This window comes from Nycticebus coucang, chromosome 5, assembly GCF_027406575.1.
Source record: "Nycticebus coucang isolate mNycCou1 chromosome 5, mNycCou1.pri, whole genome shotgun sequence".
NCBI classification, from domain to species: domain Eukaryota; kingdom Metazoa; phylum Chordata; class Mammalia; order Primates; family Lorisidae; genus Nycticebus; species Nycticebus coucang.
In genome coordinates, this window is record NC_069784.1 from 130,083,039 (window position 1) to 130,103,275 (window position 20,237).

Here is a 20,237-nt window from a genome sequence, read left to right on the forward strand (position 1 = left end):
CCAGAATTTCTAGGGATCCCTCGGTGGCTTTGTCCTCCCGGCACTTTGCTGGATACCGATCAGTGCTGGCTCCCTCTCCTCCTCTCTGCATCCTTGTCATCCCCAGAACTGTGCAGTGTTGGTACAAGTATTTCGGTGGCATCCTTGATCATTAGGGTGGTGTCAGTGTTACCGTAGAACAGTAATAGCAGTAATTTCTGTATATTGAATACTTGCTGTACTAGACCCTTTCTATAAATAGTTTTATTCTTACAACATACATGAGAATAGGCACTATTATTTCACTTCTCAGATGAGAAAACAATTTAGCTAAAGTTACACAGCTAATTTTGGCAAAAGGTGGGTTCTAATGTAGGGGTGTCTAATTATCAATCCTGTGATCTTAACATCCGTTCTACGAGGTTTGGGTCAAGATGGTTTGTCACTCACTCCATGACAGAAATTTATTGAGGGTGTGTCTTCCTTTTCTTCACTATCGGCGATGTGAATTTTTCTTTATGACCATGGACTGTTCAGATCCCATGCTTTGCCTTCTCTCTTTTTCAGATTCAAGTTTGTTTGCTTTGCTGGCCTAAAATAGTATTTCATGTTGCTAATTAAAATAGTGTGCACTTTGATCCCTTCAGAAACATTTCATTTCCCTTCTCAAATTTTGTAGATTTCAGCATGAGATAAATTCACATTAAGTGTCAAATTTTACAACCTGGAAGAAGTATGCAGGGACCTACAAAATTATATATGGGTCTGGATTCTGCATTTATCTATTGACTATACACAGATTTTTGTAATGAGTTATATCAAGTTAAAGAATGGGAATCCATTGTTGAAAAATATTTTATCAACTATATTATGTTTAAAGCTATTTTTATATTCTTTCAGCTCTCTGACAAGCAACCATCCTTTCCATCTGATTTCACTTCTGCCATGTTCTTAGTTACAAAGATTTTAGAAAGAGGACAGTTGGTTGACTATAAAACATAGAATTTATTTTTATTCAAGATCATCAAGTTTGACGAGCTAAAGGAATGTAATGTTCCTTACAGCGTTTGTTTATATGACTGATACCAATACCTACCCAGTGAGTTCTTCAGTACACTAGAACATTTTCAGTTTTCCTAGCAATTACATATTGGTTTCAGCTTTATTGAATTTATAGCATGGTTTTAATTGTAAGAATTTAGAACTCACGTGTGCCCTGACCTGTTTTCACCACGTGTGTCCACTTCCCCCCGCCCCCCCCCCCCCGACACTTTTATCCTGTTGACCAAGTTTACAGCTCCTGAGAGGTCCCGTGTGTTCTGTGTCCTGCAAGGCTTTGTCGTCGTCATCTCGCTCATTTCTAATGCTGGACTTGACAGCTGCATGTGGCATTTGGGAAACTGCTTTTGAAATCTGTCATTTGGGTTTTAGTAGTTAATTTAAATACATAAGAAAACCATGTCTTTTTAAAATTTTCAGTCAATAGTCACTTCCATTACATAAAGCAAATGAACAATGACAAAAAGTCCAAGTTTGTTAAGTATCTTTTGGTAATATTCTGGTAAGAGGCATGGGAAATACTCAAATGCAATTCAGTACAGTACACCAATAAAAACTCAAAATCTAACCAGTAACAGCTGTACATTTAAATTAGTTAAATTGTGAAATCTAGTTAGATTTATATGTATCTTAATACAAAGATAACATCTTTGCAGAACCTATTTTTATTTGGGTTCTTACGTAAAATTATGTTAAGTAGTAGCAATAATAACAGTAAATCATCCATGGCAAGAGAGAGGTTGTGCAAATCAATAATAGAAGAACAAGTGAAGGAATTCCACCACTGGCATGTGCAAATAATTTTTTGTCTTACTGTTTGAAGCTATTGTCACAGTCAGGCATATTAATTAATTTATTTATTTTGAGATAGAGTCCACTCTGTTGCCCAAGCTAGAGTGCCATGGCATTATCCTAGCTCACTGCAACCTCAAACTCCTGGATTCAATCTCCTGAGTAGCCGAGACCGCACAGGTGCCCACTACAACACCCAGCTAATCTTTCTATTTTTAGTAGAGACAGGGTCTTGCTCTTGCTCAGGCTGATCTCAGACTCCTGAGCTCAAGTGATCCTCCTGTCCTGATGTCCCAGAGTGCTAGGATTACAGGCATGAGCCACATGAGCTAACTTTTAGATATCGCTAGTAGCAACTTGCTATCTCCAGAGCTTAACAAAATTCCTGACCATGCCTAGTTCTTAGTGAATATTATTTAATTGAAATTAAGTGACCTGGTTGGAGCATTCATATTTATTACAATTTGACAGAGAACAATAGTTTTTTTCACTTCACTTTACACATTCCGCTTAGTGTTAAGGAATGTGGGAATAGAAAATTTGAGATTCTGAAATATTTCAGAGGACATTTTTAGAAGCACTAATAAAATCAATAGTAGTAAGTAAAGAGGGTTCTTTTTCTTAAAATTTATGTAGTTATATTCACCTCTTTACACGGACACCTCTAAAAATGAGAAAAGTACACAAGAGACTGAAAAAATAAACATATGAAAATATCATATTCTGTATTTACTTCATAAAATTTGTATGTTTATTTTTATCCACATCTTTTACATCATTTAATCATTGTTCTATTTTTTTCCAAAACAAACATAGTAGCATTCTCTAGGTAGTTTTATACAGCATAGTAATAAATGTTTTCCCCAGAAGCCAGAACTTCTTACAGATAGAAATGTACTCTTTTTTCAAATTATTTTTTTACATATACATGTGTTTATTTGGTTTCCACTTTTTGCCTTCACAAAATTAAAAAGGCTTAAAATTTAATAACAATAACAATGTTTAAGATAAGGACTAGAAACAAAAACCTGGTAAAGAACGAATGAAGATAAATATATTCAGAAAAGAAATCAGATGATTGCTGCAATGAAATATTGAGCAATAATAATAATGCAAAAGTTATTAACATTCACATTGTCAGATAAGAGTGTGTCTATTATAGAATGCTTTGAGGTTCAGTATGGAGTCATCAGTTAACTTTTTACTATTTTTTTTCCCAAAGTCTCAATAGACAACTAATATTTATAAATAAAAATAAAAGATAATTTCAAAAAACAGATCATGCCAAATCTTATAGGCAATAGAAAAAGAAGAAATTCTTCAAAATCATTCCACTTCATCTGGATACACCTGATGTTAAAATTGGAAAAAAATACATTATTATAAAGGGGAAATTACAAACATATTTCACTTATAAATGAGGATGCAATATCCTAAACAACATATTAACAAGATTAAAATTAATGTTTAAGTTAGAAATGTACTCTTAAAAGCAAGAATCATAAAATAGCGTTGACTTTGCATTCAAACTTTCTTTCAGACAGTGTTACGGGATGTGCTAATAGCTAGCATCTCCTCTGAGGCCCCTCAGTTGAGTCCTGTGCCCAGTGACATGAAGACTAAACTTAACAAGAAAACTTTGTTCATCCAGCTAAATATTACATAAAATTATCTTGTCAAAGTTCGCTTGTTCCATCATATTTTTCCAGTAAGGGAAGTTATCTTATAATTGAAAACAGTGAGTAAAATAAAATAAAATTTGAAGTATAATGAATTTTACTAGAATTTATTCCCCTAAGCTAAGGGGTTGGCTACCTCTAGAGCAGCGTTTTTTAATCGTTATCAAAAGGTGCACTTGCACCTATAATTAAACTTCCACAGCACACTTAAATTATGTTGATCAAAAAAAAAAAAAAAGAGTAAAAAAAGAATATGCTTACTGTGCTTTGAACTTCTTTTGAAATTTAATCTTTAAAACTTTTCATTGCACACCTGTAGCAAATCACTGCTCGAGAGCAAAGTGACTGAGGCCCACTGAGCATGAATAGAAAATGTGTTTCTGCGCAGAAGTTTTACATAGTCACTAACTGCGTTCAGTCCCATTCTGGAGTTTTTTTCCTACTGTTAATTTGACTTCATTGAGGGGACTATACGGGGAAATTTTTGGCTAACAGATTCTAACTCAGAAATCTTGCCTGAATCCTGAGAAAGGTATAAAGTTACATGGGGGAAAATCTCCCACAGATCCTTTATGCTGCCAGCCTGCCCACATTGCTTCATCCTGAAGCAGCGCTGTCCTTAGACTCTGCCAGCTGTCTGCCTCAGCATTTGTGCCTCTGGCATGACTTGGGATAGAACAGGGTGACTTCTCTGCCTTTACCCCCTTTCACGTTTCTTCAAAATTCTTCTAATCTTACTTGTTTTAAGATCCAAGATTTATAGGTGAAATTCATTTTGGTCAAGCAAAGAGTCTTTATCACATTATTTAAAATTAACATGGCCATATGTATGTCCCAGTTTGCCCCTTTTTATGCTTATTGTCCCACTGGAATTATTAATAGTCCCTCTTTTCACTATCAAAAGTATTCTTCCATGGACAATAAATTCACACTTTTAACTGAAATCAGATAAATTCAACACAGCAATGGTATGAATTTGAATGATTTAGGAAGGAGATAGGGAGTTGTCAGAATTTGGCCAACGTGTGTGTGTGTGTGTGTGTGTGTCCCTATAAACACAGGTGAGGCATAGGTTAGTCTACAACTCTGAAGTAGGCTGCAGATACAGCAACTCAGTGGTTTATTTGAGCAGGATTGATGCCAGGTAGCAGCTCATGACCCCAGAATAGCTTTTAATCTTGAGTTAGATACTTATTTCAACAAACATTTGTTGAGCCCCTCCCTTGTACCTGGTGACATGGGGAGCAGCGGGTACAGTGAGCAAGAGAGACATGTCCCTACCCTCATGGAGCCAACTGAAGTGAGCCCATTCAGCTGTCCATCCAGCCTATATAAGTAGGCATGGTAAAACTTCCCTTTTAAACCAAGGACATAGACTATGTATGCACATAGTAGAGTCTGCAGACTGAGTTATATTCTGTCCAGCTTCATATTAGATCATGAAGTGTGGTGTTTCTGTGTGAGGAAGCAGCTGCGAGCATCTGTGTTTTGCTGACTCAGGCACTGTAGCGGCCACAGGCATCTCTGCTGGTGCAGATGGAGAAGGTACTTCTCTGGTACCTTCAGAGACTGTCAGCATGTCCACTGTGAAGAGTACCCCAGAACAAAACAAAATGATTTTAGTAACCATCCAAATAATCAGGTACTTAGAAGGAAGCCTGATTTATTTCAATTTGCTTGTCCAGGAGACTAGCCTGAGCAACGGCAAGACCCTGTTTTTACTAAAAAATAAAAAACATTTGCCAACCATGGTGGCATGCCCCCATAGGCCTAGCTACTCCGGAGGCTGAGGCAGGAGGATTGCTTGAGTCTAGGAGTTTGAGACCAACCTGAGCAAAAGCAAAATCCCCATCTCTACTAAAAAAGAAAAATAACATGAGCTGAGTGTTGTGGCAAGGGACCTGTAGTCCAGACTACTCAGGAGGCTGAGGCAGGAAGATCATTTGAACACAGTTTGAGGTTGAGGTTGTTGTGAGCTAGGCTTACGCCACGGCACTCTAGCCTGGATGACAAAACACCTCTGTCTGGAAGGAAAAGAGAGGGAGAGGGGAGGAGAAAAAAGAGAAGTTACTTGTCCTGGACCTCCCATTATTCCTAAGCACAATAAAAACCAGGAAATGAGTATTAGAGGCTCCCTCACAGGCAGAGTCTTGTGACAAAATCTATTTTGGGGGAATAAATAGGATTAAAAGAACCAGGCCTTTGGGGGAGATTTGGGGAAGCCAGGAGGTCATGACCAGGATGCTCAATCAAGGTTAATGTCAAGCAACCAGATCTGGGGTCTTCTTACAGAGTGTCAGTTATCTGGGGTATGAGTGGGCAAGAGCTGGCAGGTGTACACGTGTTTACAGGCAGGTAGAGGACAGTGTCCATGTGAATGCAGATGTGAGTCTCCCGAAGCCCAGGTGGGAAAGCCAGTCGCCGTCTGCAGCAGAGAAGGACTCAGGCTCCTCTCTCTGACACTGCTGTAAAAGTCTTGGCCATTTGATTTTTTGGTTCACAATAATTACAGAGACGAGGCTGACAAAGTGTTGTCTTGGGAGAGCAAAAAATTCTACCATCTAATGCAGTGACGAGAGTAGTATCTAGTGTAGGAGCTGATAGCAGAAAGCTGTCACAGCTGGTAGCTTTGCATTGTGAAATTCGGCGGCAAACTCTCAGCTAGTAAAGAACAAGAACAGCCAAGACCTAGCATCTTACTGTGTCCAAATATGCCACTGCAGACTGAATTGGATTTATGGTGCATGTGTAATTGTAGTTCTGAAAATTATGTGGAGTGTCCCGTTACTCAACATGTAGATAACTGAGACTTAATCCTTTTTGCGGCCAAGTCATCTATTTAATTTCCCGGTTATTTTTTATCCCCAAACACAGTCAGAAATTCACATTTAACTCTGAAGCCTGATCTGTTTGTTTGTTTGTTTGTTTGTGACAGAGCCTAATTATGTTGCTTTATGCTGGAGTGCTGTGGCACAGCTCACAGCAGCCTCAAACTCCTGGGCTCAGCTTCCTGAGTAGCTGGGACTACAGGCACCACCCACAACACCTGGCTAGTTTTTCTATTTTTAGGGGAGACAGGGTCTTGCTCTTGCTCAGGCTGGTCTTGAACTCCTGAGATCAAGCATTTGCCCCCCCTCGCCCTCTCCGAGTGCTCAGATTATGGTGTGAACCACCACACCTGGCCTGTCTGGTTGATTTTTTTTTTTTTTTGTAGAGACAGAGTCTCACTGTACCGCCCTCGGGTAGAGTGCCGTGGCGTCACACGGCTCACAGCAACCTCTAACTCTTGGGCTTACGTGATTCTCTTGCCTCAGCCTCCCGAGCAGCTGGGACTACAGGCGCCTGCCACGATGCCCGGCTATTTTTTTGTTGCAGTTTGGCCGGGGCTGGGTTTGAACCCGCCACCTTCGGCATATGGGGCCGGCGCCCTACTCACTGAGCCACAGGTGCCGCCCCGTCTGGTTGATTTTTAAAGGGACCAAGTTCTCTTTTTTATTTTTAGGGATATGAGGGATGTGTCTATGGCCTTGACTTGTTGCTTGTGTAGAACATTAAGTACCATTCTTTTTCCTTTCAGCACCAAATGACGTTCTTTTTTTTGTTGTTGTTGCAGTTTGGCCGGGGCCGGGTTTGAACCCACCACCCTCGGCATGTGGGGCCGGCGCCCTACCCGCTGAGCCACAGGTGCCGCCCTCCAAATGACGTTCTTAATATACACTATTTAGTTGTCTGCATCATTTGGAAACACTTTGAAGTTTTTCCATTGAAATTAAGAAAGTTCATTTTTGTCGAATAAAAACAGCAGTAAGTCTGTTTTCCTTGAATTAAGTGCAAAGATTGTTTCATGTGAAACAGGCAGTATTAATGTGAGATTGAGAGCATGGGCCTTCGTTCTAGTGCAGTGTCTGCTGCATGACAGCACTGAGACCTCAGGGAAGTTATTGTAACTGTCTAAGCCTAACACCCTCCCTACTGTGAATGGGAATGCGGGTGACAGTGCCCATGGGGAGCACATGAAATAATGCTTATCAGGTCCTAGCACCCTGTGTCCTGTATGCTGAGTACTCAGCAGATATGATTGTTTGTTTTGAAGATTCATACGTGGGTTGTACAGAAGTTTTGAAATACACAAAAATCAAGAAACGTAAACTCCACACAGACAGAAACAAACGAAGCCCTCCCAGCAACACCAGTAAGGCCAATGAGCTGAAATTTGTGTGGGTGAATCAGAAAGGACGCTGTTGACTGTGTTTCTTGGAAGTGCAATCCTGGACCATCACACAGTCTGTCTCAAAACTTTTGTAGTGACCCTACATATATGCTGCAGATGGCAATGATCCACGGCAGTTCCCCCTCCACAGGGCCCAACATGAGGGAACACAGGGAAATGCCATGGAATATTCGGGGAGATTAGTGGATGATAGGGAAATGTAAGTTTGACATTAGCTATTAAAGGAAGAGGGCTTGGTGTTTACGTGGAAAGATGAACTACACCACCGCAAGCTCCAGCTCTCCTTGAAAGATCACTGCTAACCCTCAGTGACACCATCTGGAAGCACTCTCTCTCTCTCTCTCTCTCTCCCCACTTCCTGTGGGTCTTAATACCTCTGGACTACAATTATTGGGTGGATAGTTCATTTTTCATTTTATGTAGCCTTAGAGTGTGTTTGTATATATTCTATACCTTTGAGGAGCAAACTGAAGGCCTCTTGTATATATTGAATTAGATGGTTCTGTAGGAATTTAAATGGTAACTGGGTGTGGTTGTATTCTGACTTGTCTCCAAAGTCCAGATATCTCTGGTAAACTGATGGCTGTTGGTGACCGTCAGCGCTCCCCAGCGCAGCTGAGTGGCATTCATTCAGTGGCAAAAACATTTGGCAGAAAGTGGTTTATAAAGGACACTTTTTGGAAAGTCTTGAACATTTCTTCTGTTCCCTCAGAAATTCTGTTTTAAATTATCACTCTTCATTATACTTAAGTGAAAATATTCATCACATGAGATGATAAATGTTCAGTTAGTTGAATATTTATATATGGTAAAACTTAGGCACAGATATACTTATTTAAGTGTAAGGGAGCACTTGGTAAATATACTTCTCCCTTTATGGAAAAAAACCACTCAGCTGCATAAAGGAAGATAGAAAGGAAGGGTAGGATTGTGTATGTTTGTGTTTGGGGTGAGTTTTTCTCTTTTTAAAGGTATTGCATGTCTTTTGTAGAATGCAGAAATGAGGGCCTGGTGGAGCGGAGAGCAAGGTACACAGCTGGAGATAACGGTGTGATTAACAAAGGCCATCGTGATCGGTAGGTTCAGGAGGGAATAGCAGAGAAGACCACCGGCAGGAAGACGTGGCTCAGCCTTTCCTCGTGCACCTCAGGGGCGCAAGAGACCCGGTGGTGTGGGGACTGACCAGAAGTGAACCTGTGGATGAGGAGGGCGTTGGGAGAATGTGAACGCACAGTAGAATAAATAGACCCTTGAGAGCAAGGGTGGAGCATGGCCACCGCACACACGGTAGCTGGTTCAGTGGTGGTGGCGGTGTTACCTTACCTTTATCATCTTCTAGAGCAGTCTTAGACTATTAGCACATCTGAGTCTCTTTCTTATACTCGAGGCTGCCTTACTGTCTGTCTTGCAACAATGGAAAGATGAAAGAAGACCTTGCTCTGCAGAGACTTGCAGTGTACGTTCTGTAGATGTTCGATCAGTAGCACTGTCTGTGATGAGACCACTCTCACCAGCATTGTGAAATACAGCCAGCATGTGAGCACTGAACCTGAGCTTGTATGATCTGTGGACTTGGTAGAGCATCTCTGACAGCAGAATGCAAGGCAAGCCAGAGTGGTCCTAGAGCATTCTGAATGCTAAGGACTCGGAGAGAAACCCTTCCTTCAGCAAATAAGTCTTAAGGGCCTGTCAGCCTTTCAGTAGAGATACTAGTTCTACTCAAGTGACAGAAACATAAAGAAAAGTAAAACTGACCTAATTCCTATTCGGTGCTGGCAAAACACGGTTCCAGGTTTGAACTGCCTCTATTTGGCTTCACACAGTAGCAGTTTCGCTCTCTGGGAACCATAAACCTGACCATTGACTGTCCCAGAGACCGAATGACCAGTGACCTGCACTGGCCTCCCCGTCAGTCCTTTTAAAGCTGCTGTGCTGTCATGTGGGGGCCTGTGTTGGGGACATCACTGGGTGAGCACATGAGAAAGATACCGGGTTATTTCTTCCCCAGGCTGGCGCCTCCTCGCTGCTCTGCGTCCCGGCTCGCACTGGCAGCAGTTCTGGGAAAGCCTTCCGTGTGTGCACATGCTCTCTTTAACCACTTCTTTCTTTTTTCTCACCCAAGGAAGGTAAAGAACATCTTTCCACATCGTCTCGCCTTTCCTCCAATAAGTGCAATCAGTACTGGGTGTTTGTGACACTGCACTGGTTTTGTATTTGATAAAAGGTTAAATAGGGTGGTGCCTGTGGCTCAATGAGTAGGGCACTGGCCCCATATACCGAGGGTGGCGGATTCAAACCCAGCCCCGGCTGAACTGCAACCAAAAAATAGCCGGGCGTTGTGGCGGGCGCCTGTAATCCCAGCTGTTCGGGAGGCTGAGGCAGGAGAATCGCGAAAGCCCAAGAGCTAGAGGTTGCTGTGAGTCCTGTGATACCACGGCACTCTACTGAAGGCGGTAAAGTGAGACTCTGTCTCTACAAAAAAAAATAAATAAATAAATAAAAAAAAAAGGTTAAATAGGAAGACCTTAGTTTCATAGCCATAAAGATTGTAGTGTCATAGACATGATGATTTATAAACCACAGACTATAAGATGATATAGAAAGTGTCAGCGTATAAGAGACTTTTATACTTATTTTTTTCCTTTTCAAGTGAAAAACATAGATTTTCTACATTATTAGTGTAGATTTTCTCATTATTTGATACAGGGTAGAGAAAGGAAATGTTGAAACCATAAAGAATGTTCATCCTTTGGGCTTCAGGCTTTTGTTTTTTTTATTTATACACCCTACAAATAAGTGAGTGGCCAGGCATTGTGCTGGGTGCAGAGAAATTAAGGAAAAGAACTTGCTTCACTCAGAAGCTCAAGTGCAGCGGTCCCTGAAGGCAGGTGAGCAGGGAAAGTCACATTTGTGAGCGGTGCATGAGATTCTGTGGGCTCCTTGTCTGGTGGCTGGGGTCCACTTACAGAGCTTCATCAGGAAGGTTGTTAGTCTCATGATTTTTGAAGACTGTAGGGAGTGTGATTTTACAGAAAGATAGCTGTGAGTGGTGAGGAAGCTGAAGAAACTATTTGAGAGGGTGAACATTTCTGAAATCTTTGATTCAAAATTTACTAAAGGGCAAAAGACAAGGGAAATCACGTAATTATGAGAAAGGGAATGCTGTAAATGTAATGTGATTGTTAATGTGGTTTTAAATTTTTTTTATGATTTTATCCATTAGGCTGGGAAAGATTAAATGCAGGTTACCTACAAGTCTCAGTGAAGCTTTTTTTTAGGAAGTCAGACAACATTTTTCAGGATGTACTGCTTACTAACCCTAGACATGAAAGACTTATAAAAGGCAAAAAAGTATGATGATGCTTCACATAACTGAATCCAAGAAAATCTTGGCTCTTCTTCTAAAAATCTTGAAATAAAATGCTTTCTGGAACATTAATTGGAAGACAACTTGCTATCACCAAATTGTTAGTCTGCATCAGAAACTCAAAACTGCTAACAGATGCACCCTACAGATTTTTAAAATACGGAATTATTTCAACCAGTTGCCAAACCACTGATCTGTGTAACTTTTAAAAAATATGAAATATGCATATAAATCTACATAACTGTTCAATTCACAAAAGTGTTCCTCTTTGTACTGTATACCTTAAACATCTGATTTCCAAATGAAGAGATGCCTTGACTAGAATTAAGCTATTTAAATTAACTCAGTAGTTTATCTAAAAACAGTTGAGATAAAATTCAGTTAAAAGTAGGTTTAGGTAAGCAGGTAGGCCAGGTATGGTGGCATGCTTATCATCCCTGTACTTTAGGAGGTTAAGGAGGGAGGATTGCTTGAGGCCTGAAGATCAGCCTGAGCAACATAGCAAGACCCCCATCTCTATAAAGAAAAAAAAATAAGTAGGGGGGCTGTACACCTGTAGTCTGGTTATTCGGGAGGCTTAGGCAGAAGGATCATTGGAGCACAGGAGCTCAGGGTTATAGTGAGCTGGAATGCAGCCACTGTCCTCCAGCCTGGGCTACATAGACCTATTTTTATAATAAAATTCCAATCATAAAGCTTTTCAATTTTGTAAAACATACCTTTTGTATTTTTTTTTAAACTTTTGCTGAATATTGTTAAAGAAGAGGCTTTGTCCCATTGTATGGGTCATATTGGGTCTCAGAATTCATATTTATTTTTATTACGATGATTCCATTTTAAAAATCATACAATAATATATACCTTAGAAAACAGTGTAAGGTAGAGGTAAGTATGAAAAAAAATAAAATCACCTATACCGGCCTGTTTTTTTTTTTTGAGACAGAGTCTCACTTTGTTGCCCTCAGTAGAGTGCGGTGGTGTCATAGCTCACAGCAACCTCAAACTCTTGGGCTAAAGCTATTCTCTTGCCTCAACCTCCCCAGTAGCTGGGACTACAGATGTCTGCCACAACGCCCGGCTATTTTTAGAGATGGGGTCTTTCTCTTGCTCAGACTGGTGTTGAACCCATGAGCTCAGGCAATCCCACCCGCCTTGGCCTCCCGGAGTGCTGGGATTACAGGTGTGAGCCACTGCGCCCGACCCGTATACTGGCATTATTTAAATATGGAAGAATTCTGTTTGCCATAAAGACTAAAATGCTGCTAAGAGAAAAACATTTTTAAAGAGTACCAAACAGCGTGAGGTAGAGGAAGCATTGTGCATTCTGGGGTCGCCTAAAGCTGGGCTTCCATCCTGGTTCTGTTGCTTACCCAATAAGCTGCCCTGTGCCCAGGCTTATTCTCTGTGAGTCTGTCTGCAGAGGTTATAATGCCTGTCTGTGCAGGGTGCTGATGGGAATTCATGGCGGAGGGAGAGTGTAGAGAACTGGGGTAGTTATCATTATTCCTTATAGGGACGTGCAAGACACATGGCAGTGATTGCTTATGCCTAAAGCCCTGCTCTCACGGGATGCGTGGCAGGGATTGCACGTGGCTAAAGCCCTGCTCTCATGGGATGCGTGGCAGGGATTGCACGTGGCTAAAGCCCTGCTTTCACTGGACGCATGGCAGGGATTGCACGTGCCTAAAGCCCTGCTCTCACTGTAACATTTTTTGGAAGACATTTCAAAGGGTTCTGAGATAAATTCAGTGGACAGAGTTTTAGAAAGGGAAGCTGTTTTAGTCCATTTACTGCTACTTAGAATACATCAAACTGGGTTATTTTATTTTGTTTTATTTATTTTGAGACAGCGTCTTACTATGTCACCCTGGGTAGAGTGCTGTGGCGTCATAGCTCATAGCAACCTCAAACTCTTGGGCTTAAGCAATTCTCTTGCCTCAGCCTCCCAAGTAGCTGGAACCACAGGTGCCCACCACAATGCCCGGCTATTTTTTTATTGCAGTTGTCATTGTTTAGCTGACCTGGTCCAGGTTCAAACCTGTCACCCTTGCTATATGTGGCTGGCACCGTAACCACTGTGCTACGGGCGCTGAGCCAAAACTGGGTAATTTTTAAAATAAATTATTTCTTATAGTTATGGAGGCTGAGAACTCCCAAGATAAAGGGCCACATCTGATGAGGGCTTTCTGGCTGGTGGGGACTCTGCCGAGTCCTGAAGTGGCATAGAGCATCACTGAACATGCTGGCTCAGGTTTTTTTTTCTCTTCTTGCAAAGCCACCGGTCTTACTCTCATGATCACTCATTAATCGATTAGCCCATGAGTAGATGATCTGTTCACGAGGGCAGAGTCCTCATGACCCAGTCCCCTCTTAAAAGCCCCACCCCTCCACGCTGCCACGTTGGGATTAAGTTTCAACATAACTTAATCAGAGGGGCAGCCATGAAAGGGTCGATAAACTCAACAGTATCATCTTGCTGATACGCACAACTCAAGACATAATCCTGAGGAAAAGGAAGTGAGGTCCTTGTGCCAACACACTGCTCTCCAAGGGGCCAAATCTGAAAGCGCAGGTGCAGAAGAGGAAGACTCAAAATTCAAGAGGGACGTAAAAGAGTAGTGCAAGCTATAATGGGAATCAGGAGGCTGGAAGTTGTTGGAGATGAGGCTTATGTAAAAAAAGAAAAAAAAAAAGTGCCCGCCTATGGCATTATGTCAGTAAGCAATAAATCCAAAACTCTGCACCAGGTGAGAGGGTTATGACAGGGTCTTAAAGTTGCTCTGGCCTTGAAAAATGACTTCCCTGGGAACTAGAGGAACTTCCAGATTGGCCTCCGACTTGCTGCAGACCAGAGGCTGTGGCGAGCAGGAGAGGATTCTGATACTTGGAAGGGGGCACATGTTTTGCTTTTCAAGCAAAGAAAAAAACTAGTTTTCCTAGAATTCCAGGCCAATGAATTTGCCATCATTCCCACATGATGCCGAGAAGAATTAATTAGAAGATTTGTCAGCTGTTAAAAAGGGATTTCTCTGCTCCAACAGAACTGGCAGAGATTCACTAAGAACAATTCCTGCCAGAAAAATGATAGCAGCTGTGAAAAGGGTCATTTCATTGGTGAAGGAGAGAAGTGTTACAGAGGCTGCCTGGCGGGACTCCCGTGGAGTGTTTGAGAAAGGCACTGCATTCCTTTTTAGTACAGACAGGGTCTCGCTTTTGCTCTGGCTGGTCTCAAACTCCTGAGCTCAGGTGTGAACCACCTCACGAGGCCCTGTGTTTTCTTTCTTAATACTTTTCTAGGGATAACCAAGAGCCTTTCTAATTTATTATAAAACAAATCATTTGCAGATTTGGACTTTATTACTGTAACCAGAGTAAAAAATGACTTGAGACACCCCTCTCCGCTGCCTGGTCTGTCATTACACTGCATGTTGACTGGGAGGTTGAAGGTGAGTGGCTTAGAATTTAGTGCTAGAAAATTAGGCGTGTGGATTTGGTTTGATTTGACTTCAGAGATGTGTTGCTTTCTTTGCAAGGAAAAAAAAATATCTTGGGCCCAAAGAGAACTTTTCGAAAGAATCAGAAATGACTCTGTGAAAGCTCCTCATTTCTAGAGAAACACCTTCAAACATGTGTATTATTATTTTATTTATTTATTTTTGCAGTTTTGTCCTGGGGCCGGGCTTGAACCCGCCATCCCTGGTATATGGGGCCGGTGCCCTACTCCTGGAGCCACACAGATGCTGCCCAAAACGTGTATTATTAATTGTGGGTGTTCTGTGCCTAGTATAGAGGTGTTAAAGAAAAAGTGAGTGAACAGTATCGTTTTTACATGTAACAAAACAACATTGAAATGTACCTTCACTGACAGAGCCATTTAAATATTTGTAATGAAAAACGTTTTTAAAGTACAAAGGGTCACGTAAGTTAAAAATGAATAAACCTTTTCATAGTTAATATTCATCACCACATTATTAGTTGCTAACTATGAAAATTGCCTGAGCAACATAAGAATTATCAGAGACATTACAGGCCTGAGGCACAGGTGGGATAAACCAAAACTATAGGAAATGCCATACTACCCACTGTGATAATTTTTAGATCATTACTTTGAAATGTAATTGAGGATTTGATACAATTTTTTTAAAAGACAAACTCTTAACACATTACATCAAAATTATACCTTGAGTTTCATTTCTTAAAGAGACATTTATATGAGTCCTTTGGTTCCACTCAAGTACCCTTTGTCAATGCTTCTGCGACCCCCTGGTCATTCTTTATGTTAAGGATAATGCAAATGAAATAGTGGCCTATCAACGTCCACCTTCCTGTCCCCTGGGACCTCCTGGCTTTATTTTATTCCTTGTGTCACTGTTCCGAGCACCAATTGCCTTGTTTCCCTGGCAGTGTGTGGCTGGGAGTCCAGCTACTACTATGTGAACCACCTCCAAAGTGACACTACCAAGCATCCTGGAAGGTATCCCAAAGAGGGAGTTATAAAAAGAGAAAAAATTCTAGCTTGTCTTAATTCCAAAAAGAAAGAAAGCAAAAAGTTGCGATGAAATTTTTGGCAACTAGGCCTTTTCAAGATGATTTCCTCACACGAGCTTTGCTGGCAGCTCAAACCTAACTGGGTGGCGGATGTTGGGCAGATTCATCTCACACCCTCACAGATGTCCCCCCTCCCTGGTTTGACCTGCCGTTAAAAGACCAAAAACATCTGCAGCTACCCTGAGGGGGATCCCCTTGTTGGGAGATGAAGCCCCTCCTTGGGGGGTGAACGGTTCTCTGTTGAGGAAGCATCATGGAAAAGAAAATAGGCTTTGGGTTGAAATGTTAGCTTTACCTTGTACTAGCCTCACGGACCAAGAAGGTAACTTAACCAGTGGGAGCCCGTGTGCTCATTTATGAGATGAGGTCAGGGTCAGGAGGAGGGCTGAGGCAAAGCACCTGTCTGAGTCTACACCGGCCTCCCGTTTCCTTGCTCCTCACTGCAGTGATGGGTTTACAGCCAGACTTTAGTCCCTGAGCCCAGGATTGTGTAGGGCCCAGGAGTTCCACAAAGACCACCCTGCCAAACAAGTCAAATTTACAGTAGAGTCCTTTTATTGAAGAGCCAGCTGTCAACTGCCTCAGTGTCCCAACATGGGGTTTCTGAGAACAGCCCCTACGGCCCATGGGCCACATGAGGCGGTGTGATTGTATTTGTTCCCGTTTTGTTTTTTTACTTCAAAATAAGATATGTGCAGTGTGCATAGGAATTTGTTCATAATTTTTTTTTTAAACTATAGTCCGGCCCTCCAACGGTCTGAGGGACAGTGAACTGGTCCCCTGTTTAAAAAGTTTGAGAACCCCTGGCTTAAGGAGTCACATTTTTAAGGCAGGCTGTCCAGGTGCCTTTGGGGGTGGGGGGCAAGCAAGTGTTGTACAGAAGCAGAATTTTGTGTGTAGCCATACGTCATACATCTTTGTTTTAATATTTCCCCATACATCTTAGTCCCAGTACTTTTCCTCCAGACATTTGTGTCTCAGTATTGTCTCCACCTGGCATTAGTCCGTTTGTTTCCCAGGCCCAGGAGTTAGTCAAGCAAGAAGTTAGTGAGCACTTCCTCATCTATCTTGGGAGTGAACCAGACTTACTCCATTTTGTTGAGGGCTTGCAGCCCAGGAATTTGTCAGGAGTTAACTGATATTTTTCTACTTTAGCCTAGACCTAACAATTGACAAAAAGGCTCACTAAATTCAAACTGAGACTTAAGATACAGGACGAAATAGTTATGGGTAAAGTTGTCCAAGGAGTCAGAAATGCATTATTTTCTTTGCAACTGCCAGAGAAGACACATGGCCTTAATGGCAGGTGGTTAGGAAAGTAAGGAGCTAGCAATTCCTTTTGAAGATATAAAAAAGAGAAATGAAGTGCAAACTTTTGTAGATTGGCTGTATCTCAAAAGGGGTACAGTTTTGTTATTGTGTAACACTTTCTTACAAATAGTTTGAGGTCAGGGCTGTGCTCAAGTTGTTCTGGGACCTATTGGAATTTTGTTTTCTTTTTTTTTTTCAATTTGGCCGGGGCTGGGTTTGAACCTGCAACCTCCGGCATATGGGACTGGCACCCTACCCGCTGAGCCACAGGCGCCGCCCGGAATTTTGTTTTCTTAATCCTCCTGTCTCCCAGCCAGGCCACTTAAGCCAAGAACACCTAGCCCTGTGCTTTCTTCTGATTGAGATTCACCCTGCTTTGTGGCCCTTTGCGGTGGTTGGAGTGCAGGGTAAAGGCTCAGCCTTTCCACTGGGACACAGAGGAGACCATTTACTCGGCCAGTTTATTACTGATACACACCTGATCAGTGTACTTAGGGCTCAGTGTTTTTTGTGCCTTATTTCTTGGCATATATGTAATCTTGGAGGGAAAGAAAAAAAGATTATTTAGAGCTAATTGTGTTCTCTACTTTTTTTTTTTTTTTTTGCAATTCTTGGCCGGGGCTGGGTTTGAACCCGCCACCTCCGGCATATGGGGCTGGCATCCTACTCCTTGGAGCCACAGGCACCGCCCTGTGTTCTCTACATTTTGACAACTGTCACTGACTAAAAGAGGTCATTTCATTATGAATATTGGTTTGCAAAGTGGATCAAGCTTTCTTTCTTTCCTTATAATTTCAGGGATGGATTCATTCCCAGGTAAACATTTTGGTCTCCCACAGTGTGATCCTTGATGTTGACAAGGATCTGGCTCCAAAAAGGCAGCTAGCAGTCTTGAAGGGCTTTAGACCGTCATTAAGAAAATGTCCCCTGAATTAAGAAGCAGGTGTCATCCGAGAAACTCTGGGATTAGTACGTGGATCTGGGCCTAAGCTACCTTAGTAGTGGCTCCTAATTAAACTCATCGGTGGTGGCTAAAATCATTTCAGAGCCAGCCTTTCCAAAGTTGTTTATATTAGATCAGTGGCTTTCAGAGCTTAATGTGGGGCCATGAACAGGAACATGTAGGGTCCTGAGAGGGTCTGGGCCAACCCATCTTCTTCCCAAGCTGCTTGGTGGTCCCACACCCTACACGTTGGACTCAGAGCTTGAGAAATAGGAAACTAATCACAAATGAATGTTTAAGTATCTTGGTACTCCTGGCTCTAACATTTATGGTTTCAGCTATTCCAAGCCAACTTGTAGCATATGATAATCTGTAATTTTGCTAAGGCACGAGTTTGAATAGCACTGACTACAAAGCAGGTGGTTGACCACGTGCCACTTAGCTAGCTGAGTCTGCCTGATTGATGCTGTCACCCATGCATCCACTCAGCCTTTTACTCATCATTGCATGCCTGTTGTAGGGGGCAAATTATATACCATGATGGAGTTTGCAGTTGGAGGATTTTATGATATCTAAGATGTGTCCCTCACAAATGTCTCGGGTCTTCCATAAAAAGGGCCAAGACTCTGGACAGCTGACGACTGCTGGTACCGTGCCTGTGAGACGTGTGTGTGAGGTGTGTTCTAGGATGTTCCATGCTGCTTCACCTCTTGGGTATGTGAGGGAATTCTGTGTGGGGTCCAGATGCAGCACACCTTAGCTCTTAAACACTGCGAAGGGAGAGATTCTCTTATCCTCACCCCTAGCCAATTCTTCTGAGGAATGTGATTTATGGAAAGCCACCATCAAAAAAAAAATATCACATCTCATTCTATTCTTTGCTTTTGGATCTGTCCAAGACAAATGTTCCTGTGATTGTGCTGTGTTCATAGAAAAAGAATATCTATTAGTGGCTTATTAATTTGGATCATGTTTGGAGTACTTTGTAAGCTTGTTAAAATAAGACACTGTGCCTTCCTGACAACTGTTAATCTGTTTAAAAGAAAAAGGCACACAATTCAAGTATAGTCTTTCACTGATGTCCCTGTTACTGCCCAGTGCAGTCCCAGGCTCCATGATGACTAGGCAGGTGCCTTAGGCGAGTCCTCCTCGCACTTTGGTTTTACTGATTAGTGTGATTGCTAACATTGCATTGTGCCCACTGGGTGGACATGGAGCCCCGGATTTTGTCAGAGTCATCTTAAGAGCGCTCGGAAGAGGAAGGCTGTGATAAATGAAAACAGATGTGTTGACAGGCCCCCCATGAAGGTGGGCACAGAAGCATTTTCTAGTCCTAGTCTGTACACACTGGGTAATGTCACTTACCTTCCTGGCAATTCTTTTAAACAGCCAAATCCCGCTTCTGAATGCTTTTTGTAGGTACGGAGATAAAGCAGATAGGTGCAAAGTAACATCTGGCAGAGGCTGCCTGGGCTCCCCATGAGGGGCCCCTGGGTGTGCAAGCAGGGACTTAAACCTTGCTCCTTCCAGGCCTGAGGCTGGGTGTTCCTGTCTAGGGTATTCCAGGTGTCACCTTTTCCTCAGGCTGCATTTCCTGGCACCTCAGAAAAGTGAATGGCTTGTTATTTCCTCTACTAAGTCATGTCAGTTCTCTGCCTCTAATTCAGTTTGCAAATTAGTTTCTGCAACCATTAAAAAAAAAAAATAGCATCTGCTCAAATTAGCGGCTCTCCAGTCTCTCCAATTCAGCTGTGAAGACAGCTGAGGACACCAGATTGAGTTTGCTTTCAGCAAACTGGATATATGGAAATCGAAATTTCTTTAAAAATGGATGATTGTTCACTTTTCAAAAGGTTCCTTGCCTTACAAAAATGATTCACAATAGGATCTCTTCAAACACCGACTCCTTCCGGCGTGCTAAAAATAAGATTTAATTAACATCCCGAGTTTTTAGAGCATACTTCATGCATAAAGATAGCATGCCTATACGAAATCCTGAAAGTCTTTTAAAGTTAACCTTTAAAATTACTAAAAATTTTGTCTGATGGGTTCAATTCTACTTAAAAATATGTTGATAGTTTTCACTGTAGCCTGGAAGAAGGGATGGGTGCATTCTGCTGAATGATGGTTTGAGCGTGACAAATTTAAAAATGAGAGCAGTACCACACGTGACCCGCCACACATTAGTCTGATGGTGTCTGTTCTGGGAAACCTAAAGTTAAACCTTTTAACCTTGAAACCAGAAGGAGAGCTATTGAAAGCAAACGTTCATGTAAAATTCATTCACTGTAATCAGGCCCCGGTCTGAAGGCCTCCAAGCTGTGATTC

At 41.9% G+C, this 20,237-nt stretch overlaps 1 protein-coding gene across 2 annotated transcripts in view; it reads left to right on the top strand.

Annotated features, from left to right (window-relative positions):
* The window catches only part of SCAF8 (SR-related CTD associated factor 8), a 213,820-nt gene that overhangs the window by 121,669 nt on the left and 71,914 nt on the right, over nucleotides 1-20,237 (top strand). The gene's annotated exons all lie outside the window — the stretch shown is intronic.